Below are 25,743 nucleotides of genomic sequence, written 5' to 3' on the forward strand. Positions count from 1 at the left end.
GGTTGTTCTTCTGTTTATTGCTTTCTTATGTTTGTGCTGGAGAGATTTTGTTTGTTTTTATAATTCACTGTCCACTGTGTTGAGTGCACAGTCTATGCAAGTTTACAATCCCATTATATTTCTTGAGCAGTTTAGTTGATTCTTTTTTTGTTTTGTTGAGATAATATGGGAATGATGGTATCTTAATGGCAAGTGACTCCTGTCTGTCTGCTGGCTTCTTGAGCTATTATTTACCCTGGCAAATGCCTGTACTCACTTGTATGGGCAGCATGCACATGATGTTCCATATTTCATTCCTCCTGTACTCATTGTTCCCTCCTTGACTCCGCCTTTACAGTGCTATAATTCCCATGATCCTTTTTGCTGTTGCCCATGCATTATTGTTTTTTTATGCCATTAGTTTGATCATGACTATAGCTTCCCCCCAAAATGATATTTATACATTTGATGTTTTTTGGCTACTTGAACATACAGCAATTCATTTGTGCATGATGTCAAAACAGATTCCATTCATGAGTTTCTCTGTGCAGATCCTATGTACTTTTCCTTCTGGATTGCTGTCTTATTCTTTCGCAGAGGCAATATCGTAGCTTATGAGGTTTATCCGAAGCGTGATCATTGCTGGTTGAAAACTTTACCCAATACCCCGCTTGGATGACTTGAAAAATAGTCAGCCATGGCAATTTTTGCTAGTCTCTTTGGAGACCTGTCAAATTGTGAAAGTCATTATTGTTACTGATTTGTTTTTTGTTTGGAAAGTCATAGTGTTATTGTTGGTTGTTCTTCTGTTTATTGCTTTCTTATGTTTGTGCTGGAGAGATTTTGTTTGTTTTTATAATTCACTGTCCACTGTGTTGGGTGCACAGTCTATGCAAGTTTACAATCCCATTATATTTCTTGAGCAGTTTAGTTGATTCTTTTTTTGTTTTGTTGAGATAATATGGGAATGATGGTATCTTAATGGCAAGTGACTCCTTTCTGTCTGCTGGCTTCTTGAGCTATTATTTACCCTGGCAAATGCCTGTACTCACTTGTATGGGCAGCATGCACATGATGTTCCATATTTCATTCCTCCTGTACTCATTGTTCCCTCCTTGACTCCGCCTTTACAGTGCTATAATTTCCATGATCCTTTTTGCTGTTGCCCATGCATTATTGTTTTTTTATGCCATTAGTTTGATCATGACTATAGCTTCCCCCCAAAATGATATTTATACATTTGATGTTTTTTGGCTACTTGAACATACAGCAATTCATTTGTGCATGATGTCAAAACAGATTCCATTCATGAGTTTCTCTGTGCGGATCCTATGTACTTTTCCTTCTGGATTGCTGTCTTATTCTTTCGCAGAGGCAATATCGTAGCTTATGAGGTTTATCCGAAGCGTGATCATTGCTGTTTGAAAACTTTACCCAATACCCTGCTTGGATGACTTGAAAAATAGTCAGCCATGGCAATTTTTGCTAGTCTCCTTGGAGACTTGTCAAATTGTGAAAGTCATTATTGTTACTGATTTGTTTTTTGTTTGGAAAGTCATAGTGTTATTGTTGGTTGTTTTTCTGTTTATTGCTTTCTTCTGTTTGTGCTGGTGAGATTTTGTTTGTTTTTATAATTCACTGTCCACTGTGTTGGGTGCACAGTCTATGCAAGTTTACAATCCCATTATATTTCTTGAGCAGTTTAGTTGATTCTTTTTTTGTTTTGTTGAGGTAATTTGGGAATGATGGTATCTTAATGGCAAGTGACTCCTGTCTGTCTGCTGGCTTCTTGAGCTATTATTTACCCTGGCAAATGCCTGTACACACTTGTATGGGCAGCATGCACATGATGTTCCATATTTCATTCCTCCTGTACTCATTGTTCCTTCCTTGACTCCGCCTTTACAGTGCTATAATTCCCATGATCCTTTTTGCTGTTGCCCATGCATTATTGTTTTTTTATGCCATTAGTTTGATCATGACTATAGCTTCCCCCCAAAATGATATTTATACATTTGATGTTTTTTGGCTACTTGAACATACAGCAATTCATTTGTGCATGATGTCAAAACAGATTCCATTCATGAGTTTCTCTGTGCAGATCCTATGTACTTTTCCTTCTGGATTGCTGTCTTATTCTTTCGCAGAGGCAATATCGTAGCTTATGAGGTTTATCCGAAGCGTGATCATTGCTGGTTGAAAACTTTACCCAATACCCCGCTTGGATGACTTGAAAAATAGTCAGCCATGGCAATTTTTGCTAGTCTCTTTGGAGACCTGTCAAATTGTGAAAGTCATTATTGTTACTGATTTGTTTTTTGTTTGGAAAGTCATAGTGTTATTGTTGGTTGTTCTTCTGTTTATTGCTTTCTTATGTTTGTGCTGGAGAGATTTTGTTTGTTTTTATAATTCACTGTCCACTGTGTTGGGTGCACAGTCTATGCAAGTTTACAATCCCATTATATTTCTTGAGCAGTTTAGTTGATTCTTTTTTTGTTTTGTTGAGATAATATGGGAATGATGGTATCTTAATGGCAAGTGACTCCTTTCTGTCTGCTGGCTTCTTGAGCTATTATTTACCCTGGCAAATGCCTGTACTCACTTGTATGGGCAGCATGCACATGATGTTCCATATTTCATTCCTCCTGTACTCATTGTTCCCTCCTTGACTCCGCCTTTACAGTGCTATAATTTCCATGATCCTTTTTGCTGTTGCCCATGCATTATTGTTTTTTTATGCCATTAGTTTGATCATGACTATAGCTTCCCCCCAAAATGATATTTATACATTTGATGTTTTTTGGCTACTTGAACATACAGCAATTCATTTGTGCATGATGTCAAAACAGATTCCATTCATGAGTTTCTCTGTGCGGATCCTATGTACTTTTCCTTCTGGATTGCTGTCTTATTCTTTCGCAGAGGCAATATCGTAGCTTATGAGGTTTATCCGAAGCGTGATCATTGCTGTTTGAAAACTTTACCCAATACCCTGCTTGGATGACTTGAAAAATAGTCAGCCATGGCAATTTTTGCTAGTCTCTTTGGAGACTTGTCAAATTGTGAAAGTCATTATTGTTACTGATTTGTTTTTTGTTTGGAAAGTCATAGTGTTTTTGTTGGTTGTTCTTCTGTTTATTGCTTTCTTATGTTTGTGCTGGAGAGATTTTGTTTGTTTTTATAATTCACTGTCCACTGTGTTTGGTGCACAGTCTATGCAAGTTTATAATCCCAATATATTTCCTGAGCAGTTTAGTTGATTCTTTTTTGTTTTGTTGAGACAATATCGGAATGATGGTATCTTAATGGCAAGTGACTCCTTTCTGTCTGCTGGCTTCTTGAGCTATTATTTACCCTGGCAAATGCCTGTACTCACTTGTATGAGCAGCATCCACATGATGTTCCATATTTCATTCCTCCTGTACTCATTGTTCCCTACTTGACTCCGCCTTTACAGTGCTATAATTCCCATGATCCTTTTTGCTGTTGCCCATGCATTATTGTTTTTTTATGCCATTAGTTTGATCATGACTATAGCTTCCCCCCAAAATGATATTTATACATTTGATGTTTTTTGGCTACTTGAACATACAGCAATTCATTTGTGCATGATGTCAAAACAGATTCCATTCATGAGTTTCTCTGTGCGGATCCTATGTACTTTTCCTTCTGGATTGCTGTCTTATTCTTTCGCAGAGGCAATATCGTAGCTTATGAGGTTTATCCGAAGCGTGATCATTGCTGTTTGAAAACATTACCCAATACCCTGCTTGGATGACTTGAAAAATAGTCAGCCATGGCAATTTTTGCTAGTCTCCTTGGAGACTTGTCAAATTGTGAAAGTCATTATTGTTACTGATTTGTTTTTTGTTTGGAAAGTCATAGTGTTATTGTTGGTTGTTTTTCTGTTTATTGCTTTCTTCTGTTTGTGCTGGTGAGATTTTGTTTGTTTTTATAATTCACTGTCCACTGTGTTGGGTGCACAGTCTATGCAAGTTTACAATCCCATTATATTTCTTGAGCAGTTTAGTTGATTCTTTTTTTGTTTTGTTGAGGTAATTTGGGAATGATGGTATCTTAATGGCAAGTGACTCCTGTCTGTCTGCTGGCTTCTTGAGCTATTATTTACCCTGGCAAATGCCTGTACACACTTGTATGGGCAGCATGCACATGATGTTCCATATTTCATTCCTCCTGTACTCATTGTTCCCTCCTTGACTCCGCCTTTACAGTGCTATAATTCCCATGATCCTTTTTGCTGTTGCCCATGCATTATTGTTTTTTTATGCCATTAGTTTGATCATGACTATAGCTTCCCCCCAAAATGATATTTATACATTTGATGTTTTTTGGCTACTTGAACATACAGCAATTCATTTGTGCATGATGTCAAAACAGATTCCATTCATGAGTTTCTCTGTGCAGATCCTATGTACTTTTCCTTCTGGATTGCTGTCTTATTCCTTCGCAGAGGCAATATCGTAGCTTATGAGGTTTATCCGAAGCGTGATCATTGCTGGTTGAAAACTTTACCCAATACCCTGCTTGGATGACTTGAAAAATAGTCAGCCATGGCAATTTTTGCTAGTCTCCTTGGAGACTTGTCAAATTGTGAAAGTCATTATTGTTACTGATTTGTTTTTTGTTTGGAAAGTCATAGTGTTATTGTTGGTTGTTCTTCTGTTTATTGCTTTCTTATGTTTGTGCTGGAGAGATTTTGTTTGTTTTTATAATTCACTGTCCACTGTGTTGAGTGCACAGTCTATGCAAGTTTACAATCCCATTATATTTCTTGAGCAGTTTAGTTGATTCTTTTTTTGTTTTGTTGAGATAATATGGGAATGATGGTATCTTAATGGCAAGTGACTCCTGTCTGTCTGCTGGCTTCTTGAGCTATTATTTACCCTGGCAAATGCCTGTACTCACTTGTATGGGCAGCATGCACATGATGTTCCATATTTCATTCCTCCTGTACTCATTGTTCCCTCCTTGACTCCGCCTTTACAGTGCTATAATTCCCATGATCCTTTTTGCTGTTGCCCATGCATTATTGTTTTTTTATGCCATTAGTTTGATCATGACTATAGCTTCCCCCCAAAATGATATTTATACATTTGATGTTTTTTGGCTACTTGAACATACAGCAATTCATTTGTGCATGATGTCAAAACAGATTCCATTCATGAGTTTCTCTGTGCAGATCCTATGTACTTTTCCTTCTGGATTGCTGCCTTATTCTTTCGCAGAGGCAATATCGTAGCTTATGAGGGTTATCCGAAGCGTGATCATTGCTGGTTGAAAACTTTACCCAATACCCCGCTTGGATGACTTGAAAAATAGTCAGCCATGGCAATTTTTGCTAGTCTCTTTGGAGACCTGTCAAATTGTGAAAGTCATTATTGTTACTGATTTGTTTTTTGTTTGGAAAGTCATAGTGTTATTGTTGGTTGTTCTTCTGTTTATTGCTTTCTTATGTTTGTGCTGGAGAGATTTTGTTTGTTTTTATAATTCACTGTCCACTGTGTTGGGTGCACAGTCTATGCAAGTTTACAATCCCATTATATTTCTTGAGCAGTTTAGTTGATTCTTTTTTTGTTTTGTTGAGATAATATGGGAATGATGGTATCTTAATGGCAAGTGACTCCTTTCTGTCTGCTGGCTTCTTGAGCTATTATTTACCCTGGCAAATGCCTGTACTCACTTGTATGGGCAGCATGCACATGATGTTCCATATTTCATTCCTCCTGTACTCATTGTTCCCTCCTTGACTCCGCCTTTACAGTGCTATAATTTCCATGATCCTTTTTGCTGTTGCCCATGCATTATTGTTTTTTTATGCCATTAGTTTGATCATGACTATAGCTTCCCCCCAAAATGATATTTATACATTTGATGTTTTTTGGCTACTTGAACATACAGCAATTCATTTGTGCATGATGTCAAAACAGATTCCATTCATGAGTTTCTCTGTGCGGATCCTATGTACTTTTCCTTCTGGATTGCTGTCTTATTCTTTCGCAGAGGCAATATCGTAGCTTATGAGGTTTATCCGAAGCGTGATCATTGCTGTTTGAAAACTTTACCCAATACCCTGCTTGGATGACTTGAAAAATAGTCAGCCATGGCAATTTTTGCTAGTCTCCTTGGAGACTTGTCAAATTGTGAAAGTCATTATTGTTACTGATTTGTTTTTTGTTTGGAAAGTCATAGTGTTATTGTTGGTTGTTTTTCTGTTTATTGCTTTCTTCTGTTTGTGCTGGTGAGATTTTGTTTGTTTTTATAATTCACTGTCCACTGTGTTGGGTGCACAGTCTATGCAAGTTTACAATCCCATTATATTTCTTGAGCAGTTTAGTTGATTCTTTTTTTGTTTTGTTGAGGTAATTTGGGAATGATGGTATCTTAATGGCAAGTGACTCCTGTCTGTCTGCTGGCTTCTTGAGCTATTATTTACCCTGGCAAATGCCTGTACTCACTTGTATGGGCAGCATGCACATGATGTTCCATATTTCATTCCTCCTGTACTCATTGTTCCCTCCTTGACTCCGCCTTTACAGTGCTATAATTTCCATGATCCTTTTTGCTGTTGCCCATGCATTATTGTTTTTTTATGCCATTAGTTTGATCATGACTATAGCTTCCCCCCAAAATGATATTTATACATTTGATGTTTTTTGGCTACTTGAACATACAGCAATTCATTTGTGCATGATGTCAAAACAGATTCCATTCATGAGTTTCTCTGTGCGGATCCTATGTACTTTTCCTTCTGGATTGCTGTCTTATTCTTTCGCAGAGGCAATATCGTAGCCTATGAGGTTTATCCGAAGCGTGATCATTGCTGTTTGAAAACTTTACCCAATACCCTGCTTGGATGACTTGAAAAATAGTCAGCCATGGCAATTTTTGCTAGTCTCCTTGGAGACTTGTCAAATTGTGAAAGTCATTATTGTTACTGATTTGTTTTTTGTTTGGAAAGTCATAGTGTTATTGTTGGTTGTTTTTCTGTTTATTGCTTTCTTCTGTTTGTGCTGGTGAGATTTTGTTTGTTTTTATAATTCACTGTCCACTGTGTTGGGTGCACAGTCTATGCAAGTTTACAATCCCATTATATTTCTTGAGCAGTTTAGTTGATTCTTTTTTTGTTTTGTTGAGGTAATTTGGGAATGATGGTATCTTAATGGCAAGTGACTCCTGTCTGTCTGCTGGCTTCTTGAGCTATTATTTACCCTGGCAAATGCCTGTACACACTTGTATGGGCAGCATGCACATGATGTTCCATATTTCATTCCTCCTGTACTCATTGTTCCCTCCTTGACTCCGCCTTTACAGTGCTATAATTCCCATGATCCTTTTTGCTGTTGCCCATGCATTATTGTTTTTTTATGCCATTAGTTTGATCATGACTATAGCTTCCCCCCAAAATGATATTTATACATTTGATGTTTTTTGGCTACTTGAACATACAGCAATTCATTTGTGCATGATGTCAAAACAGATTCCATTCATGAGTTTCTCTGTGCAGATCCTATGTACTTTTCCTTCTGGATTGCTGTCTTATTCTTTCGCAGAGGCAATATCGTAGCTTATGAGGTTTATCCGAAGCGTGATCATTGCTGGTTGAAAACTTTACCCAATACCCTGCTTGGATGACTTGAAAAATAGTCAGCCATGGCAATTTTTGCTAGTCTCTTTGGAGACTTGTCAAATTGTGAAAGTCATTATTATTACTGATTTGTTTTTTGTTTGGAAAGTCATAGTGTTATTGTTGGTTGTTCTTCTGTTTATTGCTTTCTTATGTTTGTGCTGGAGAGATTTTGTTTGTTTTTATAATTCACTGTCCACTGTGTTGAGTGCACAGTCTATGCAAGTTTACAATCCCATTATATTTCTTGAGCAGTTTAGTTGATTCTTTTTTTGTTTTGTTGAGATAATATGGGAATGATGGTATCTTAATGGCAAGTGACTCCTGTCTGTCTGCTGGCTTCTTGAGCTATTATTTACCCTGGCAAATGCCTGTACTCACTTGTATGGGCAGCATGCACATGATGTTCCATATTTCATTCCTCCTGTACTCATTGTTCCCTCCTTGACTCCGCCTTTACAGTGCTATAATTCCCATGATCCTTTTTGCTGTTGCCCATGCATTATTGTTTTTTTATGCCATTAGTTTGATCATGACTATAGCTTCCCCCCAAAATGATATTTATACATTTGATGTTTTTTGGCTACTTGAACATACAGCAATTCATTTGTGCATGATGTCAAAACAGATTCCATTCATGAGTTTCTCTGTGCAGATCCTATGTACTTTTCCTTCTGGATTGCTGTCTTATTCTTTCGCAGAGGCAATATCGTAGCTTATGAGGTTTATCCGAAGCGTGATCATTGCTGTTTGAAAACTTTACCCAATACCCTGCTTGGATGACTTGAAAAATAGTCAGCCATGGCAATTTTTGCTAGTCTCCTTGGAGACTTGTCAAATTGTGAAAGTCATTATTGTTACTGATTTGTTTTTTGTTTGGAAAGTCATAGTGTTATTGTTGGTTGTTTTTCTGTTTATTGCTTTCTTCTGTTTGTGCTGGTGAGATTTTGTTTGTTTTTATAATTCACTGTCCACTGTGTTGGGTGCACAGTCTATGCAAGTTTACAATCCCATTATATTTCTTGAGCAGTTTAGTTGATTCTTTTTTTGTTTTGTTGAGGTAATTTGGGAATGATGGTATCTTAATGGCAAGTGACTCCTGTCTGTCTGCTGGCTTCTTGAGCTATTATTTACCCTGGCAAATGCCTGTACTCACTTGTATGGGCAGCATGCACATGATGTTCCATATTTCATTCCTCCTGTACTCATTGTTCCCTCCTTGACTCCGCCTTTACAGTGCTATAATTTCCATGATCCTTTTTGCTGTTGCCCATGCATTATTGTTTTTTTATGCCATTAGTTTGATCATGACTATAGCTTCCCCCCAAAATGATATTTATACATTTGATGTTTTTTGGCTACTTGAACATACAGCAATTCATTTGTGCATGATGTCAAAACAGATTCCATTCATGAGTTTCTCTGTGCGGATCCTATGTACTTTTCCTTCTGGATTGCTGTCTTATTCTTTCGCAGAGGCAATATCGTAGCTTATGAGGTTTATCCGAAGCGTGATCATTGCTGTTTGAAAACTTTACCCAATACCCTGCTTGGATGACTTGAAAAATAGTCAGCCATGGCAATTTTTGCTAGTCTCCTTGGAGACTTGTCAAATTGTGAAAGTCGTTATTGTTACTGATTTGTTTTTTGTTTGGAAAGTCATAGTGTTATTGTTGGTTGTTTTTCTGTTTATTGCTTTCTTCTGTTTGTGCTGGTGAGATTTTGTTTGTTTTTATAATTCACTGTCCACTGTGTTGGGTGCACAGTCTATGCAAGTTTACAATCCCATTATATTTCTTGAGCAGTTTAGTTGATTCTTTTTTTGTTTTGTTGAGATAATATGGGAATGATGGTATCTTAATGGCAAGTGACTCCTTTCTGTCTGCTGGCTTCTTGAGCTATTATTTACCCTGGCAAATGCCTGTACTCACTTGTATGAGCAGCATCCACATGATGTTCCATATTTCATTCCTCCTGTACTCATTGTTCCCTCCTTGACTCCGCCTTTATAATGCTATAATTCCCATGATCCTTTTTGCTGTTGCCCATGCATTATTGTTTTTTTATGCCATTAGTTTGATCATGACTATAGCTTCCCCCCAAAATGATATTTATACATTTGATGTTTTTTGGCTACTTGAACATACAGCAATTCATTTGTGCATGATGTCAAAACAGATTCCATTCATGAGTTTCTCTGTGCAGATCCTATGTACTTTTCCTTCTGGATTGCTGTCTTATTCTTTTGCAGAGGCAATATCGTACCTTATGAGGTTTATCCGAAGCATGATCATTGCTGGTTGAAAACTTTACCCAATACCCTGCTTGGATGACTTGAAAAATAGTCAGCCATGGCAATTTTTGCTAGTCTCTTTGGAGACTTGTCAAATTGTGAAAGTCATTATTGTTACTGATTTGTTTTTTGTTTGGAAAGTGATAGTGTTATTGTTGGTTGTTCTTCTGTTTATTGCTTTCTTCTGTTTGTGCTGGAGAGATTTTGTTTGTTTTTATAATTCACTGTCCACTGAGTTGGCTGCACAGTCTATGCAAGTTTACAATCCCATTATATTTCTTGAGCAGTTTAGTTGATTCTTTTTTTGTTTTGTTGAGGTAATTTGGGAATGATGGTATCTTAATGGCAAGTGACTCCTGTCTGTCTGCTGGCTTCTTGAGCTATTATTTACCCTGGCAAATGCCTGTACTCACTTGTATGGGCAGCATGCACATGATGTTCCATATTTCATTCCTCCTGTACTCATTGTTCCCTACTTGACTCCGCCTTTACAGTGCTATAATTCCCATGATCCTTTTTGCTGTTGCCCATGCATTATTGTTTTTTTATGCCATTAGTTTGATCATGACTATAGCTTCCCCCCAAAATGATATTGATACATTTGATGTTTTTTGGCTACTTGAACATACAGCAATTCATTTGTGCATGATGTCAAAACAGATTCCATTCATGAGTTTCTCTGTGCAGATCCTATGTACTTTTCCTTCTGGATTGCTGTCTTATTCTTTCGCAGAGGCAATATCGTAGCTTATGAGGTTTATCCGAAGCGTGATCATTGCTGGTTGAAAACTTTACCCAATACCCCGCTTGGATGACTTGTAAAATAGTCAGCCATGGCAATTTTTGCTAGTCTCTTTGGAGACTTGTCAAATTGTGAAAGTCATTATTGTTACTGATTTGTTTTTTGTTTGGAAAGTCATAGTGTTATTGTTGGTTGTTCTTCTGTTTATTGCTTTCTTATGTTTGTGCTGGAGAGATTTTGTTTGTTTTTATAATTCACTGTCCACTGTGTTGAGTGCACAGTCTATGCAAGTTTACAATCCCATTATATTTCTTGAGCAGTTTAGTTGATTCTTTTTTTGTTTTGTTGAGATAATATGGGAATGATGGTATCTTAATGGCAAGTGACTCCTGTCTGTCTGCTGGCTTCTTGAGCTATTATTTACCCTGGCAAATGCCTGTACTCACTTGTATGGGCAGCATGCACATGATGTTCCATATTTCATTCCTCCTGTACTCATTGTTCCCTACTTGACTCCGCCTTTACAGTGCTATAATTCCTATGATCCTTTTTGCTGTTGCCCATGCATTATTGTTTTTTTATGCCATTAGTTTGATCATGACTATAGCTTCCCCCCAAAATGATATTTATACATTTGATGTTTTTTGGCTACTTGAACATACAGCAATTCATTTGTGCATGATGTCAAAACAGATTCCATTCATGAGTTTCTCTGTGCAGATCCTATGTACTTTTCCTTCTGGATTGCTGTCTTATTCTTTTGCAGAGGCAATATCGTACCTTATGAGGTTTATCCGAAGCATGATCATTGCTGGTTGAAAACTTTACCCAATACCCTGCTTGGATGACTTGAAAAATAGTCAGCCATGGCAATTTTTGCTAGTCTCTTTGGAGACTTGTCAAATTGTGAAAGTCATTATTGTTACTGATTTGTTTTTTGTTTGGAAAGTGATAGTGTTATTGTTGGTTGTTCTTCTGTTTATTGCTTTCTTCTGTTTGTGCTGGAGAGATTTTGTTTGTTTTTATAATTCACTGTCCACTGAGTTGGCTGCACAGTCTATGCAAGTTTACAATCCCATTATATTTCTTGAGCAGTTTAGTTGATTCTTTTTTTGTTTTGTTGAGGTAATTTGGGAATGATGGTATCTTAATGGCAAGTGACTCCTGTCTGTCTGCTGGCTTCTTGAGCTATTATTTACCCTGGCAATTGCCTGTACTCACTTGTATGGGCAGCATGCACATGATGTTCCATATTTCATTCCTCCTGTACTCATTGTTCCCTACTTGACTCCGCCTTTACAGTGCTATAATTCCCATGATCCTTTTTGCTGTTGCCCATGCATTATTGTTTTTTTATGCCATTAGTTTGATCATGACTATAGCTTCCCCCCAAAATGATATTTATACATTTGATGTTTTTTGGTTACTTGAACATACAGCAATTCATTTGTGCATGATGTCAAAACAGATTCCATTCATGAGTTTCTCTGTGCAGATCCTATGTACTTTTCCTTCTGGATTGTTGTCTTATTCTTTCGCAGAGGTAATATCGTAGCTTATGAGGTTTATCCGAAGCGTGATCATTGCTGGTTGAAAACTTTACCCAATACCCTGCTTGGATGACTTGAAAAATAGTCAGCCATGGCAATTTTTGCTAGTCTCTTTGGAGACTTGTCAAATTGTGAAAGTCATTATTGTTACTGATTTGTTTTTTGTTTGGAAAGTCATAGTGTTTTTGTTGGTTGTTCTTCTGTTTATTGCTTTCTTATGTTTGTGCTGGAGAGATTTTGTTTGTTTTTATAATTCACTGTCCACTGTGTTGAGTGCACAGTCTATGCAAGTTTACAATCCCATTATATTTCTTGAGCAGTTTAGTTGATTCTTTTTTTGTTTTGTTGAGATAATATGGGAATGATGGTATCTTAATGGCAAGTGACTCCTGTCTGTCTGCTGGCTTCTTGAGCTATTATTTACCCTGGCAAATGCCTGTACTCACTTGTATGGGCAGCATGCACATGATGTTCCATATTTCATTCCTCCTGTACTCATTGTTCCCTCCTTGACTCCGCCTTTACAGTGCTATAATTCCCATGATCCTTTTTGCTGTTGCCCATGCATTATTGTTTTTTTATGCCATTAGTTTGATCATGACTATAGCTTCCCCCCAAAATGATATTTATACATTTGATGTTTTTTGGCTACTTGAACATACAGCAATTCATTTGTGCATGATGTCAAAACAGATTCCATTCATGAGTTTCTCTGTGCAGATCCTATGTACTTTTCCTTCTGGATTGCTGTCTTATTCTTTCGCAGAGGCAATATCGTAGCTTATGAGGTTTATCCGAAGCGTGATCATTGCTGGTTGAAAACTTTACCCAATACCCCGCTTGGATGACTTGAAAAATAGTCAGCCATGGCAATTTTTGCTAGTCTCTTTGGAGACCTGTCAAATTGTGAAAGTCATTATTGTTACTGATTTGTTTTTTGTTTGGAAAGTCATAGTGTTATTGTTGGTTGTTCTTCTGTTTATTGCTTTCTTATGTTTGTGCTGGAGAGATTTTGTTTGTTTTTATAATTCACTGTCCACTGTGTTGGGTGCACAGTCTATGCAAGTTTACAATCCCATTATATTTCTTGAGCAGTTTAGTTGATTCTTTTTTTGTTTTGTTGAGATAATATGGGAATGATGGTATCTTAATGGCAAGTGACTCCTTTCTGTCTGCTGGCTTCTTGAGCTATTATTTACCCTGGCAAATGCCTGTACTCACTTGTATGGGCAGCATGCACATGATGTTCCATATTTCATTCCTCCTGTACTCATTGTTCCCTCCTTGACTCCGCCTTTACAGTGCTATAATTTCCATGATCCTTTTTGCTGTTGCCCATGCATTATTGTTTTTTCATGCCATTAGTTTGATCATGACTATAGCTTCCCCCCAAAATGATATTTATACATTTGATGTTTTTTGGCTACTTGAACATACAGCAATTCATTTGTGCATGATGTCAAAACAGATTCCATTCATGAGTTTCTCTGTGCGGATCCTATGTACTTTTCCTTCTGGATTGCTGTCTTATTCTTTCGCAGAGGCAATATCGTAGCTTATGAGGTTTATCCGAAGCGTGATCATTGCTGTTTGAAAACTTTACCCAATACCCTGCTTGGATGACTTGAAAAATAGTCAGCCATGGCAATTTTTGCTAGTCTCCTTGGAGACTTGTCAAATTGTGAAAGTCATTATTGTTACTGATTTGTTTTTTGTTTGGAAAGTCATAGTGTTATTGTTGGTTGTTTTTCTGTTTATTGCTTTCTTCTGTTTGTGCTGGTGAGATTTTGTTTGTTTTTATAATTCACTGTCCACTGTGTTGGGTGCACAGTCTATGCAAGTTTACAATCCCATTATATTTCTTGAGCAGTTTAGTTGATTCTTTTTTTGTTTTGTTGAGGTAATTTGGGAATGATGGTATCTTAATGGCAAGTGACTCCTGTCTGTCTGCTGGCTTCTTGAGCTATTATTTACCCTGGCAAATGCCTGTACACACTTGTATGGGCAGCATGCACATGATGTTCCATATTTCATTCCTCCTGTACTCATTGTTCCTTCCTTGACTCCGCCTTTACAGTGCTATAATTCCCATGATCCTTTTTGCTGTTGCCCATGCATTATTGTTTTTTTATGCCATTAGTTTGATCATGACTATAGCTTCCCCCCAAAATGATATTTATACATTTGATGTTTTTTGGCTACTTGAACATACAGCAATTCATTTGTGCATGATGTCAAAACAGATTCCATTCATGAGTTTCTCTGTGCAGATCCTATGTACTTTTCCTTCTGGATTGCTGTCTTATTCTTTCGCAGAGGCAATATCGTAGCTTATGAGGTTTATCCGAAGCGTGATCATTGCTGGTTGAAAACTTTACCCAATACCCCGCTTGGATGACTTGAAAAATAGTCAGCCATGGCAATTTTTGCTAGTCTCTTTGGAGACCTGTCAAATTGTGAAAGTCATTATTGTTACTGATTTGTTTTTTGTTTGGAAAGTCATAGTGTTATTGTTGGTTGTTCTTCTGTTTATTGCTTTCTTATGTTTGTGCTGGAGAGATTTTGTTTGTTTTTATAATTCACTGTCCACTGTGTTGGGTGCACAGTCTATGCAAGTTTACAATCCCATTATATTTCTTGAGCAGTTTAGTTGATTCTTTTTTTGTTTTGTTGAGATAATATGGGAATGATGGTATCTTAATGGCAAGTGACTCCTTTCTGTCTGCTGGCTTCTTGAGCTATTATTTACCCTGGCAAATGCCTGTACTCACTTGTATGGGCAGCATGCACATGATGTTCCATATTTCATTCCTCCTGTACTCATTGTTCCCTCCTTGACTCCGCCTTTACAGTGCTATAATTTCCATGATCCTTTTTGCTGTTGCCCATGCATTATTGTTTTTTTATGCCATTAGTTTGATCATGACTATAGCTTCCCCCCAAAATGATATTTATACATTTGATGTTTTTTGGCTACTTGAACATACAGCAATTCATTTGTGCATGATGTCAAAACAGATTCCATTCATGAGTTTCTCTGTGCGGATCCTATGTACTTTTCCTTCTGGATTGCTGTCTTATTCTTTCGCAGAGGCAATATCGTAGCTTATGAGGTTTATCCGAAGCGTGATCATTGCTGTTTGAAAACTTTACCCAATACCCTGCTTGGATGACTTGAAAAATAGTCAGCCATGGCAATTTTTGCTAGTCTCCTTGGAGACTTGTCAAATTGTGAAAGTCATTATTGTTACTGATTTGTTTTTTGTTTGGAAAGTCATAGTGTTATTGTTGGTTGTTTTTCTGTTTATTGCTTTCTTCTGTTTGTGCTGGTGAGATTTTGTTTGTTTTTATAATTCACTGTCCACTGTGTTGGGTGCACAGTCTATGCAAGTTTACAATCCCATTATATTTCTTGAGCAGTTTAGTTGATTCTTTTTTTGTTTTGTTGAGGTAATTTGGGAATGATGGTATCTTAATGGCAAGTGACTCCTGTCTGTCTGCTGGCTTCTTGAGCTATTATTTACCCTGGCAAATGCCTGTACACACTTGTATGGGCAGCATGCACATGATGTTCCATATTTCATTCCTCCTGTACTCATTGTTCCTTCCTTGACTCCGCCTTTACAGTGCTATAATTCCCATGATCCTTTTTGCTGTTGCCCATGCATTATTGTTTTTTTATGCCATTAGTTTGATCATGACTATAGCTTCCCCCCAAAATGATATTTATACATTTGATGTTTTTTGGCTACTTGAACATACAGCAATTCATTTGTGCATGATGTCAAAACAGATTCCATTCATGAGTTTCTCTGTGCAGATCCTATGTACTTTTCCTTCTGGATTGCTGTCTTATTCTTTCGCAGAGGCAATATCGTAGCTTATGAGGTTTATCCGAAGCGTGATCATTGCTGGTTGAAAACTTTACCCAATACCCTGCTTGGATGACTTGAAAAATAGTCAGCCATGGCAATTTTTGCTAGTCTCCTTGGAGACTTGTCAAATTGTGAAAGTCATTATTGTTACTGATTTGTTTTTTGTTTGGAAAGTCATAGTGTTATTGTTGGTTGTTCTTCTGTTTATTGCTTTCTTATGTTTGTGCTGGAGAGATTTTGTTTGTTTTTATAATTCACTGTCCACTGTGTTGAGTGCACAGTCTATGCAAGTTTACAATCCCATTATATTTCTTGAGCAGTTTAGTTGATTCTTTTTTTGTTTTGTTGAGATAATATGGGAATGATGGTATCTTAATGGCAAGTGACTCCTGTCTGTCTGCTGGCTTCTTGAGCTATTATTTACCCTGGCAAATGCCTGTACTCACTTGTATGGGCAGCATGCACATGATGTTCCATATTTCATTCCTCCTGTACTCATTGTTCCCTCCTTGACTCCGCCTTTACAGTGCTATAATTCCCATGATCCTTTTTGCTGTTGCCCATGCATTATTGTTTTTTTATGCCATTAGTTTGATCATGACTATAGCTTCCCCCCAAAATGATATTTATACATTTGATGTTTTTTGGCTACTTGAACATACAGCAATTCATTTGTGCATGATGTCAAAACAGATTCCATTCATGAGTTTCTCTGTGCGGATCCTATGTACTTTTCCTTCTGGATTGCTGTCTTATTCTTTCGCAGAGGCAATATCGTAGCTTATGAGGTTTATCCGAAGCGTGATCATTGCTGTTTGAAAACTTTACCCAATACCCTGCTTGGATGACTTGAAAAATAGTCAGCCATGGCAATTTTTGCTAGTCTCCTTGGAGACTTGTCAAATTGTGAAAGTCATTATTGTTACTGATTTGTTTTTTGTTTGGAAAGTCATAGTGTTATTGTTGGTTGTTTTTCTGTTTATTGCTTTCTTCTGTTTGTGCTGGTGAGATTTTGTTTGTTTTTATAATTCACTGTCCACTGTGTTGGGTGCACAGTCTATGCAAGTTTACAATCCCATTATATTTCTTGAGCAGTTTAGTTGATTCTTTTTTTGTTTTGTTGAGGTAATTTGGGAATGATGGTATCTTAATGGCAAGTGACTCCTGTCTGTCTGCTGGCTTCTTGAGCTATTATTTACCCTGGCAAATGCCTGTACTCACTTGTATGGGCAGCATGCACATGATGTTCCATATTTCATTCCTCCTGTACTCATTGTTCCCTCCTTGACTCCGCCTTTACAGTGCTATAATTTCCATGATCCTTTTTGCTGTTGCCCATGCATTATTGTTTTTTTATGCCATTAGTTTGATCATGACTATAGCTTCCCCCCAAAATGATATTTATACATTTGATGTTTTTTGGCTACTTGAACATACAGCAATTCATTTGTGCATGATGTCAAAACAGATTCCATTCATGAGTTTCTCTGTGCGGATCCTATGTACTTTTCCTTCTGGATTGCTGTCTTATTCTTTCGCAGAGGCAATATCTTAGCTTATGAGGTTTATCCGAAGCGTGATCATTGCTGTTTGAAAACTTTACCCAATACCCTGCTTGGATGACTTGAAAAATAGTCAGCCATGGCAATTTTTGCTAGTCTCCTTGGAGACTTGTCAAATTGTGAAAGTCATTATTGTTACTGATTTGTTTTTTGTTTGGAAAGTCATAGTGTTATTGTTGGTTGTTTTTCTGTTTATTGCTTTCTTCTGTTTGTGCTGGTGAGATTTTGTTTGTTTTTATAATTCACTGTCCACTGTGTTGGGTGCACAGTCTATGCAAGTTTACAATCCCATTATATTTCTTGAGCAGTTTAGTTGATTCTTTTTTTGTTTTGTTGAGGTAATTTGGGAATGATGGTATCTTAATGGCAAGTGACTCCTGTCTGTCTGCTGGCTTCTTGAGCTATTATTTACCCTGGCAAATGCCTGTACACACTTGTATGGGCAGCATGCACATGATGTTCCATATTTCATTCCTCCTGTACTCATTGTTCCCTACTTGACTCCGCCTTTACAGTGCTATAATTCCTATGATCCTTTTTGCTGTTGCCCATGCATTATTGTTTTTTTATGCCATTAGTTTGATCATGACTATAGCTTCCCCCCAAAATGATATTTATACATTTGATGTTTTTTGGCTACTTGAACATACAGCAATTCATTTGTGCATGATGTCAAAACAGATTCCATTCATGAGTTTCTCTGTGCAGATCCTATGTACTTTTCCTTCTGGATTGCTGTCTTATTCTTTTGCAGAGGCAATATCGTACCTTATGAGGTTTATCCGAAGCATGATCATTGCTGGTTGAAAACTTTACCCAATACCCTGCTTGGATGACTTGAAAAATAGTCAGCCATGGCAATTTTTGCTAGTCTCTTTGGAGACTTGTCAAATTGTGAAAGTCATTATTGTTACTGATTTGTTTTTTGTTTGGAAAGTGATAGTGTTATTGTTGGTTGTTCTTCTGTTTATTGCTTTCTTCTGTTTGTGCTGGAGAGATTTTGTTTGTTTTTATAATTCACTGTCCACTGAGTTGGCTGCACAGTCTATGCAAGTTTACAATCCCATTATATTTCTTGAGCAGTTTAGTTGATTCTTTTTTTGTTTTGTTGAGGTAATTTGGGAATGATGGTATCTTAATGGCAAGTGACTCCTGTCTGTCTGCTGGCTTCTTGAGCTATTATTTACCCTGGCAATTGCCTGTACTCACTTGTATGGGCAGCATGCACATGATGTTCCATATTTCATTCCTCCTGTACTCATTGTTCCCTACTTGACTCCGCCTTTACAGTGCTATAATTCCCATGATCCTTTTTGCTGTTGCCCATGCATTATTGTTTTTTTATGCCATTAGTTTGATCATGACTATAGCTTCCCCCCAAAATGATATTTATACATTTGATGTTTTTTGGTTACTTGAACATACAGCAATTCATTTGTGCATGATGTCAAAACAGATTCCATTCATGAGTTTCTCTGTGCAGATCCTATGTACTTTTCCTTCTGGATTGTTGTCTTATTCTTTCGCAGAGGTAATATCGTAGCTTATGAGGTTTATCCGAAGCGTGATCATTGCTGGTTGAAAACTTTACCCAATACCCTGCTTGGATGACTTGAAAAATAGTCAGCCATGGCAATTTTTGCTAGTCTCTTTGGAGACTTGTCAAATTGTGAAAGTCATTATTGTTACTGATTTGTTTTTTGTTTGGAAAGTCATAGTGTTTTTGTTGGTTGTTCTTCTGTTTATTGCTTTCTTATGTTTGTGCTGGAGAGATTTTGTTTGTTTTTATAATTCACTGTCCACTGTGTTGAGTGCACAGTCTATGCAAGTTTACAATCCCATTATATTTCTTGAGCAGTTTAGTTGATTCTTTTTTTGTTTTGTTGAGATAATATGGGAATGATGGTATCTTAATGGCAAGTGACTCCTGTCTGTCTGCTGGCTTCTTGAGCTATTATTTACCCTGGCAAATGCCTGTACTCACTTGTATGGGCAGCATGCACATGATGTTCCATATTTCATTCCTCCTGTACTCATTGTTCCCTCCTTGACTCCGCCTTTACAGTGCTATAATTCCCATGATCCTTTTTGCTGTTGCCCATGCATTATTGTTTTTTTATGCCATTAGTTTGATCATGACTATAGCTTCCCCCCAAAATGATATTTATACATTTGATGTTTTTTGGCTACTTGAACATACAGCAATTCATTTGTGCATGATGTCAAAACAGATTCCATTCATGAGTTTCTCTGTGCAGATCCTATGTACTTTTCCTTCTGGATTGCTGTCTTATTCTTTCGCAGAGGCAATATCGTAGCTTATGAGGTTTATCCGAAGCGTGATCATTGCTGGTTGAAAACTTTACCCAATACCCAGCTTGGATGACTTGAAAAATAGTCAGCCATGGCAATTTTTGCTAGTCTCTTTGGAGACCTGTCAAATTGTGAAAGTCATTATTGTTACTGATTTGTTTTTTGTTTGGAAAGTCATAGTGTTATTGTTGGTTGTTCTTCTGTTTATTGCTTTCTTATGTTTGTGCTGGAGAGATTTTGTTTGTTTTTATAATTCACTGTCCACTGTGTTGGGTGCACAGTCTATGCAAGTTTACAATCCCATTATATTTCTTGAGCAGTTTAGTTGATTCTTTTTTTGTTTTGTTGAGATAATATGGGAATGATGGTATCTTAATGGCAAGTGACTCCTTTCTGTCTGCTGGCTTCTTGAGCTATTATTTACCCTGGCAAATGCCTGTACTCACTTGTATGGGCAGCATGCACATGATGTTCCATATTTCATTCCTCCTGTACTCATTGTTCCCTCCTTGACTCCGCCTTTACAGTGCTATAATTTCCATGATCCTTTTTGCTGTTGCCCATGCATTATTGTTTTTTTATGCCATTAGTTTGATCATGACTATAGCTTCCCCCCAAAATGATATTTATACATTTGATGTTTTTTGGCTACTTGAACATACAGCAATTCATTTGTGCATGATGTCAAAACAGATTCCATTCATGAGTTTCTCTGTGCGGATCCTATGTACTTTTCCTTCTGGATTGCTGTCTTATTCTTTCGCAGAGGCAATATCGTAGCTTATGAGGTTTATCCGAAGCGTGATCATTGCTGTTTGAAAACTTTACCCAATACCCTGCTTGGATGACTTGAAAAATAGTCAGCCATGGCAATTTTTGCTAGTCTCCTTGGAGACTTGTCAAATTGTGAAAGTCATTATTGTTACTGATTTGTTTTTTGTTTGGAAAGTCATAGTGTTATTGTTGGTTGTTTTTCTGTTTATTGCTTTCTTCTGTTTGTGCTGGTGAGATTTTGTTTGTTTTTATAATTCACTGTCCACTGTGTTGGGTGCACAGTCTATGCAAGTTTACAATCCCATTATATTTCTTGAGCAGTTTAGTTGATTCTTTTTTTGTTTTGTTGAGGTAATTTGGGAATGATGGTATCTTAATGGCAAGTGACTCCTGTCTGTCTGCTGGCTTCTTGAGCTATTATTTACCCTGGCAAATGCCTGTACACACTTGTATGGGCAGCATGCACATGATGTTCCATATTTCATTCCTCCTGTACTCATTGTTCCTTCCTTGACTCCGCCTTTACAGTGCTATAATTCCCATGATCCTTTTTGCTGTTGCCCATGCATTATTGTTTTTTTATGCCATTAGTTTGATCATGACTATAGCTTCCCCCCAAAATGATATTTATACATTTGATGTTTTTTGGCTACTTGAACATACAGCAATTCATTTGTGCATGATGTCAAAACAGATTCCATTCATGAGTTTCTCTGTGCAGATCCTATGTACTTTTCCTTCTGGATTGCTGTCTTATTCTTTCGCAGAGGCAATATCGTAGCTTATGAGGTTTATCCGAAGCGTGATCATTGCTGGTTGAAAACTTTACCCAATACCCTGCTTGGATGACTTGAAAAATAGTCAGCCATGGCAATTTTTGCTAGTCTCCTTGGAGACTTGTCAAATTGTGAAAGTCATTATTGTTACTGATTTGTTTTTTGTTTGGAAAGTCATAGTGTTATTGTTGGTTGTTCTTCTGTTTATTGCTTTCTTATGATTGTGCTGGAGAGATTTTGTTTGTTTTTATAATTCACTGTCCACTGTGTTGAGTGCACAGTCTATGCAAGTTTACAATCCCATTATATTTCTTGAGCAGTTTAGTTGATTCTTTTTTTGTTTTGTTGAGATAATATGGGAATGATGGTATCTTAATGGCAAGTGACTCCTGTCTGTCTGCTGGCTTCTTGAGCTATTATTTACCCTGGCAAATGCCTGTACTCACTTGTATGGGCAGCATGCACATGATGTTCCATATTTCATTCCTCCTGTACTCATTGTTCCCTCCTTGACTCCGCCTTTACAGTGCTATAATTCCCATGATCCTTTTTGCTGTTGCCCATGCATTATTGTTTTTTTATGCCATTAGTTTGATCATGACTATAGCTTCCCCCCAAAATGATATTTATACATTTGATGTTTTTTGGCTACTTGAACATACAGCAATTCATTTGTGCATGATGTCAAAACAGATTCCATTCATGAGTTTCTCTGTGCAGATCCTATGTACTTTTCCTTCTGGATTGCTGTCTTATTCTTTCGCAGAGGCAATATCGTAGCTTATGAGGTTTATCCGAAGCGTGATCATTGCTGGTTGAAAACTTTACCCAATACCCCGCTTGGATGACTTGAAAAATAGTCAGCCATGGCAATTTTTGCTAGTCTCTTTGGAGACCTGTCAAATTGTGAAAGTCATTATTGTTACTGATTTGTTTTTTGTTTGGAAAGTCATAGTGTTATTGTTGGTTGTTCTTCTGTTTATTGCTTTCTTATGTTTGTGCTGGAGAGATTTTGTTTGTTTTTATAATTCACTGTCCACTGTGTTGGGTGCACAGTCTATGCAAGTTTACAATCCCATTATATTTCTTGAGCAGTTTAGTTGATTCTTTTTTTGTTTTGTTGAGATAATATGGGAATGATGGTATCTTAATGGCAAGTGATTCCTTTCTGTCTGCTGGCTTCTTGAGCTATTATTTACCCTGGCAAATGCCTGTACTCACTTGTATGGGCAGCATGCACATGATGTTCCATATTTCATTCCTCCTGTACTCATTGTTCCCTCCTTGACTCCGCCTTTACAGTGCTATAATTCCTATGATCCTTTTTGCTGTTGCCCATGCATTATTGTTTTTTTATGCCATTAGTTTGATCATGACTATAGCTTCCCCCCAAAATGATATTTATACATTTGATGTTTTTTGGCTACTTGAACATACAGCAATTCATTTGTGCATGATGTCAAAACAGATTCCATTCATGAGTTTCTCTGTGCAGATCCTATGTACTTTTCCTTCTGGATTGCTGTCTTATTCTTTTGCAGAGGCAATATCGTACCTTATGAGGTTTATCCGAAGCATGATCATTGCTGGTTGAAAACTTTACCCAATACCCTGCTTGGATGACTTGAAAAATAGTCAGCCGTGGCAATTTTTGCTAGTCTCTTTGGAGACTTGTCAAATTGTGAAAGTCATTATTGTTACTGATTTGTTTTTTGTTTGGAAAGTGATAGTGTTATTGTTGGTTGTTCTTCTGTTTATTGCTTTCTTCTGTTTGTGCTGGAGAGATTTTGTTTGTTTTTATAATTCACTGTCCACTGAGTTGGCTGCACAGTCTATGCAAGTTTACAATCCCATTATATTTCTTGAGCAGTTTAGTTGATTCTTTTTTTGTTTTGTTGAGGTAATTTGGGAATGATGGTATCTTAATGGCAAGTGACTCCTGTCTGTCTGCTGGCTTCTTGAGCTATTATTTACCCTGGCAAATGCCTGTACTCACTTGTATGGGCAGCATGCACATGATGTTCCATATTTCATTCCTCCTGTACTCATTGTTCCCTACTTGACTCCGCCTTTACAGTGCTATAATTCCCATGATCCTTTTTGCTGTTGCCCATGCATTATTGTTTTTTTATGCCATTAGTTTGATCATGACTATAGCTTCCCCCCAAAATGATATTTATACATTTGATGTTTTTTGGTTACTTGAACATACAGCAATTCATTTGTGCATGATGTCAAAACAGATTCCATTCATGAGTTTCTCTGTGCAGATCCTATGTACTTTTCCTTCTGGATTGTTGTCTTATTCTTTCGCAGAGGCAATATCGTAGCTTATGAGGTTTATCCGAAGCGTGATCATTGCTGGTTGAAAACTTTACCCAATACCCCGGTTGGATGACTTGAAAAATAGTCAGCCTTGGCAATTTTTGCTAGTCTCTTTGGAGACTTGTCAAATTGTGAAAGTCATTATTGTTACTGATTTGTTTTTTGTTTGGAAAGTGATAGTGTTATTGTTGGTTGTTCTTCTGTTTATTGCTTTCTTCTGTTTGTGCTGGAGAGATTTTGTTTGTTTTTATAATTCACTGTCCACTGAGTTGGCTGCACAGTCTATGCAAGTTTACAATCCCATTATATTTCTTGAGCAGTTTAGTTGATTCTTTTTTTGTTTTGTTGAGGTAATTTGGGAATGATGGTATCTTAATGGCAAGTGACTCCTGTCTGTCTGCTGGCTTCTTGAGCTATTATTTACCCTGGCAAATGCCTGTACTCACTTGTATGGGCAGCATGCACATGATGTTCCATATTTCATTCCTCCTGTACTCATTGTTCCCTACTTGACTCCGCCTTTACAGTGCTATAATTCCCATGATCCTTTTTGCTGTTGCCCATGCATTATTGTTTTTTTATGCCATTAGTTTGATCATGACTATAGCTTCCCCCCAAAATGATATTTATACATTTGATGTTTTTTGGTTACTTGAACATACAGCAATTCATTTGTGCATGATGTCAAAACAGATTCCATTCATGAGTTTCTCTGTGCAGATCCTATGTACTTTTCCTTCTGGATTGTTGTCTTATTTCTTCGCAGAGGCAATATCGTAGCTTATGAGGTTTATCCGAAGCGTGATCATTGCTGGTTGAAAACTTTACCCAATACCCTGCTTGGATGACTTGAAAAATAGTCAGCCATGGCAATTTTTGCTAGTCTCTTTGGAGACTTGTCAAATTGTGAAAGTCATTATTGTTACTGATTTGTTTTTTGTTTGGAAAGTCATAGTGTTATTGTTGGTTGTTCTTCTGTTTATTGCTTTCTTATGTTTGTGCTGGAGAGATTTTGTTTGTTTTTATAATTCACTGTCCACTGTGTTGAGTGCACAGTCTATGCAAGTTTACAATCCCATTATATTTCTTGAGCAGTTTAGTTGATTCTTTTTTTGTTTTGTTGAGATAATATGGGAATGATGGTATCTTAATGGCAAGTGACTCCTGTCTGTCTGCTGGCTTCTTGAGCTATTATTTACCCTGGCAAATGCCTGTACTCACTTGTATGGGCAGCATGCACATGATGTTCCATATTTCATTCCTCCTGTACTCATTGTTCCCTCCTTGACTCCGCCTTTACAGTGCTATAATTCCCATGATCCTTTTTGCTGTTGCCCATGCATTATTGTTTTTTTATGCCATTAGTTTGATCATGACTATAGCTTCCCCCCAAAATGATATTGATACATTTGATGTTTTTTGGCTACTTGAACATACAGCAATTCATTTGTGCATGATGTCAAAACAGATTCCATTCATGAGTTTCTCTGTGCAGATCCTATGTACTTTTCCTTCTGGATTGCTGTCTTATTCTTTCGCAGAGGCAATATCGTAGCTTATGAGGTTTATCCGAAGCGTGATCATTGCTGGTTGAAAACTTTACCCAATACCCCGCTTGGATGACTTGTAAAATAGTCAGCCATGGCAATTTTTGCTAGTCTCTTTGGAGACTTGTCAAATTGTGAAAGTCATTATTGTTACTGATTTGTTTTTTGTTTGGAAAGTCATAGTGTTATTGTTGGTTGTTTTTCTGTTTATTGCTTTCTTGTGTTTGTGCTGGTGAGATTTTGTTTGTTTTTATAATTCACTGTCCACTGTGTTGGGTGCACAGTCTATGCAAGTTTACAATCCCATTATATTTCTTGAGCAGTTTAGTTGATTCTTTTTTTGTTTTGTTGAGGTAATTTGG

The 25,743-nt window shown here is 37.2% G+C and overlaps 33 non-coding genes across 33 annotated transcripts; all 33 read left to right on the forward strand.

The window, feature by feature from the left end:
- Positions 1-564: 564 nt before the first annotated feature.
- LOC145657798 (U4 spliceosomal RNA) lies at positions 565-705 on the forward strand. The gene has a single exon (XR_014123672.1). It is a non-coding gene; the product is annotated as a U4 spliceosomal RNA (small nuclear RNA).
- A 634-nt stretch (positions 706-1,339) lies between these two features.
- Positions 1,340-1,480, forward strand: LOC145657723 (U4 spliceosomal RNA). The gene has a single exon (XR_014123598.1). It is a non-coding gene; the product is annotated as a U4 spliceosomal RNA (small nuclear RNA).
- A 634-nt stretch (positions 1,481-2,114) lies between these two features.
- LOC145657799 (U4 spliceosomal RNA) lies at positions 2,115-2,255 on the forward strand. The gene has a single exon (XR_014123673.1). It is a non-coding gene; the product is annotated as a U4 spliceosomal RNA (small nuclear RNA).
- A 634-nt stretch (positions 2,256-2,889) lies between these two features.
- Positions 2,890-3,030, forward strand: LOC145657695 (U4 spliceosomal RNA). The gene has a single exon (XR_014123570.1). It is a non-coding gene; the product is annotated as a U4 spliceosomal RNA (small nuclear RNA).
- A 633-nt stretch (positions 3,031-3,663) lies between these two features.
- Positions 3,664-3,804, forward strand: LOC145657770 (U4 spliceosomal RNA). Its single transcript, XR_014123645.1, has one exon. It is a non-coding gene; the product is annotated as a U4 spliceosomal RNA (small nuclear RNA).
- Positions 3,805-4,438: 634 nt separating this feature from the next.
- Positions 4,439-4,579, forward strand: LOC145657700 (U4 spliceosomal RNA). Its single transcript, XR_014123575.1, has one exon. It is a non-coding gene; the product is annotated as a U4 spliceosomal RNA (small nuclear RNA).
- A 634-nt stretch (positions 4,580-5,213) lies between these two features.
- On the forward strand, positions 5,214-5,354 carry LOC145657825 (U4 spliceosomal RNA). Its single transcript, XR_014123699.1, has one exon. It is a non-coding gene; the product is annotated as a U4 spliceosomal RNA (small nuclear RNA).
- A 634-nt stretch (positions 5,355-5,988) lies between these two features.
- Positions 5,989-6,129, forward strand: LOC145657724 (U4 spliceosomal RNA). The gene has a single exon (XR_014123599.1). It is a non-coding gene; the product is annotated as a U4 spliceosomal RNA (small nuclear RNA).
- A 634-nt stretch (positions 6,130-6,763) lies between these two features.
- Positions 6,764-6,904, forward strand: LOC145657778 (U4 spliceosomal RNA). The gene has a single exon (XR_014123653.1). It is a non-coding gene; the product is annotated as a U4 spliceosomal RNA (small nuclear RNA).
- A 634-nt stretch (positions 6,905-7,538) lies between these two features.
- On the forward strand, positions 7,539-7,679 carry LOC145657671 (U4 spliceosomal RNA). The gene has a single exon (XR_014123547.1). It is a non-coding gene; the product is annotated as a U4 spliceosomal RNA (small nuclear RNA).
- A 634-nt stretch (positions 7,680-8,313) lies between these two features.
- LOC145657725 (U4 spliceosomal RNA) lies at positions 8,314-8,454 on the forward strand. Its single transcript, XR_014123600.1, has one exon. It is a non-coding gene; the product is annotated as a U4 spliceosomal RNA (small nuclear RNA).
- A 634-nt stretch (positions 8,455-9,088) lies between these two features.
- On the forward strand, positions 9,089-9,229 carry LOC145657726 (U4 spliceosomal RNA). Its single transcript, XR_014123601.1, has one exon. It is a non-coding gene; the product is annotated as a U4 spliceosomal RNA (small nuclear RNA).
- A 634-nt stretch (positions 9,230-9,863) lies between these two features.
- Positions 9,864-10,004, forward strand: LOC145657762 (U4 spliceosomal RNA). Its single transcript, XR_014123637.1, has one exon. It is a non-coding gene; the product is annotated as a U4 spliceosomal RNA (small nuclear RNA).
- Positions 10,005-10,638: 634 nt separating this feature from the next.
- Positions 10,639-10,779, forward strand: LOC145657750 (U4 spliceosomal RNA). Its single transcript, XR_014123625.1, has one exon. It is a non-coding gene; the product is annotated as a U4 spliceosomal RNA (small nuclear RNA).
- A 634-nt stretch (positions 10,780-11,413) lies between these two features.
- On the forward strand, positions 11,414-11,554 carry LOC145657763 (U4 spliceosomal RNA). The gene has a single exon (XR_014123638.1). It is a non-coding gene; the product is annotated as a U4 spliceosomal RNA (small nuclear RNA).
- Positions 11,555-12,188: 634 nt separating this feature from the next.
- LOC145657685 (U4 spliceosomal RNA) lies at positions 12,189-12,329 on the forward strand. The gene has a single exon (XR_014123561.1). It is a non-coding gene; the product is annotated as a U4 spliceosomal RNA (small nuclear RNA).
- A 634-nt stretch (positions 12,330-12,963) lies between these two features.
- LOC145657800 (U4 spliceosomal RNA) lies at positions 12,964-13,104 on the forward strand. The gene has a single exon (XR_014123674.1). It is a non-coding gene; the product is annotated as a U4 spliceosomal RNA (small nuclear RNA).
- Positions 13,105-13,738: 634 nt separating this feature from the next.
- Positions 13,739-13,879, forward strand: LOC145657727 (U4 spliceosomal RNA). Its single transcript, XR_014123602.1, has one exon. It is a non-coding gene; the product is annotated as a U4 spliceosomal RNA (small nuclear RNA).
- A 634-nt stretch (positions 13,880-14,513) lies between these two features.
- On the forward strand, positions 14,514-14,654 carry LOC145657801 (U4 spliceosomal RNA). The gene has a single exon (XR_014123675.1). It is a non-coding gene; the product is annotated as a U4 spliceosomal RNA (small nuclear RNA).
- Positions 14,655-15,288: 634 nt separating this feature from the next.
- Positions 15,289-15,429, forward strand: LOC145657728 (U4 spliceosomal RNA). Its single transcript, XR_014123603.1, has one exon. It is a non-coding gene; the product is annotated as a U4 spliceosomal RNA (small nuclear RNA).
- Positions 15,430-16,063: 634 nt separating this feature from the next.
- On the forward strand, positions 16,064-16,204 carry LOC145657679 (U4 spliceosomal RNA). Its single transcript, XR_014123555.1, has one exon. It is a non-coding gene; the product is annotated as a U4 spliceosomal RNA (small nuclear RNA).
- Positions 16,205-16,838: 634 nt separating this feature from the next.
- On the forward strand, positions 16,839-16,979 carry LOC145657729 (U4 spliceosomal RNA). The gene has a single exon (XR_014123604.1). It is a non-coding gene; the product is annotated as a U4 spliceosomal RNA (small nuclear RNA).
- A 634-nt stretch (positions 16,980-17,613) lies between these two features.
- LOC145657743 (U4 spliceosomal RNA) lies at positions 17,614-17,754 on the forward strand. Its single transcript, XR_014123618.1, has one exon. It is a non-coding gene; the product is annotated as a U4 spliceosomal RNA (small nuclear RNA).
- A 634-nt stretch (positions 17,755-18,388) lies between these two features.
- On the forward strand, positions 18,389-18,529 carry LOC145657764 (U4 spliceosomal RNA). The gene has a single exon (XR_014123639.1). It is a non-coding gene; the product is annotated as a U4 spliceosomal RNA (small nuclear RNA).
- Positions 18,530-19,163: 634 nt separating this feature from the next.
- LOC145657686 (U4 spliceosomal RNA) lies at positions 19,164-19,304 on the forward strand. The gene has a single exon (XR_014123562.1). It is a non-coding gene; the product is annotated as a U4 spliceosomal RNA (small nuclear RNA).
- Positions 19,305-19,938: 634 nt separating this feature from the next.
- On the forward strand, positions 19,939-20,079 carry LOC145657672 (U4 spliceosomal RNA). The gene has a single exon (XR_014123548.1). It is a non-coding gene; the product is annotated as a U4 spliceosomal RNA (small nuclear RNA).
- A 634-nt stretch (positions 20,080-20,713) lies between these two features.
- Positions 20,714-20,854, forward strand: LOC145657730 (U4 spliceosomal RNA). The gene has a single exon (XR_014123605.1). It is a non-coding gene; the product is annotated as a U4 spliceosomal RNA (small nuclear RNA).
- A 634-nt stretch (positions 20,855-21,488) lies between these two features.
- Positions 21,489-21,629, forward strand: LOC145657680 (U4 spliceosomal RNA). Its single transcript, XR_014123556.1, has one exon. It is a non-coding gene; the product is annotated as a U4 spliceosomal RNA (small nuclear RNA).
- Positions 21,630-22,263: 634 nt separating this feature from the next.
- On the forward strand, positions 22,264-22,404 carry LOC145657802 (U4 spliceosomal RNA). The gene has a single exon (XR_014123676.1). It is a non-coding gene; the product is annotated as a U4 spliceosomal RNA (small nuclear RNA).
- A 634-nt stretch (positions 22,405-23,038) lies between these two features.
- On the forward strand, positions 23,039-23,179 carry LOC145657776 (U4 spliceosomal RNA). The gene has a single exon (XR_014123651.1). It is a non-coding gene; the product is annotated as a U4 spliceosomal RNA (small nuclear RNA).
- Positions 23,180-23,813: 634 nt separating this feature from the next.
- On the forward strand, positions 23,814-23,954 carry LOC145657740 (U4 spliceosomal RNA). Its single transcript, XR_014123615.1, has one exon. It is a non-coding gene; the product is annotated as a U4 spliceosomal RNA (small nuclear RNA).
- A 634-nt stretch (positions 23,955-24,588) lies between these two features.
- Positions 24,589-24,729, forward strand: LOC145657692 (U4 spliceosomal RNA). Its single transcript, XR_014123567.1, has one exon. It is a non-coding gene; the product is annotated as a U4 spliceosomal RNA (small nuclear RNA).
- Positions 24,730-25,363: 634 nt separating this feature from the next.
- Positions 25,364-25,504, forward strand: LOC145657761 (U4 spliceosomal RNA). Its single transcript, XR_014123636.1, has one exon. It is a non-coding gene; the product is annotated as a U4 spliceosomal RNA (small nuclear RNA).
- The last annotated feature ends 239 nt before the right edge of the window (positions 25,505-25,743 follow it).

Source organism: Electrophorus electricus, chromosome 4 (assembly GCF_041902795.1).
Source record: "Electrophorus electricus isolate QZ-2024a chromosome 4, ASM4190279v1, whole genome shotgun sequence".
Taxonomy (NCBI): Eukaryota; Metazoa; Chordata; class Actinopteri; order Gymnotiformes; family Gymnotidae; genus Electrophorus; species Electrophorus electricus.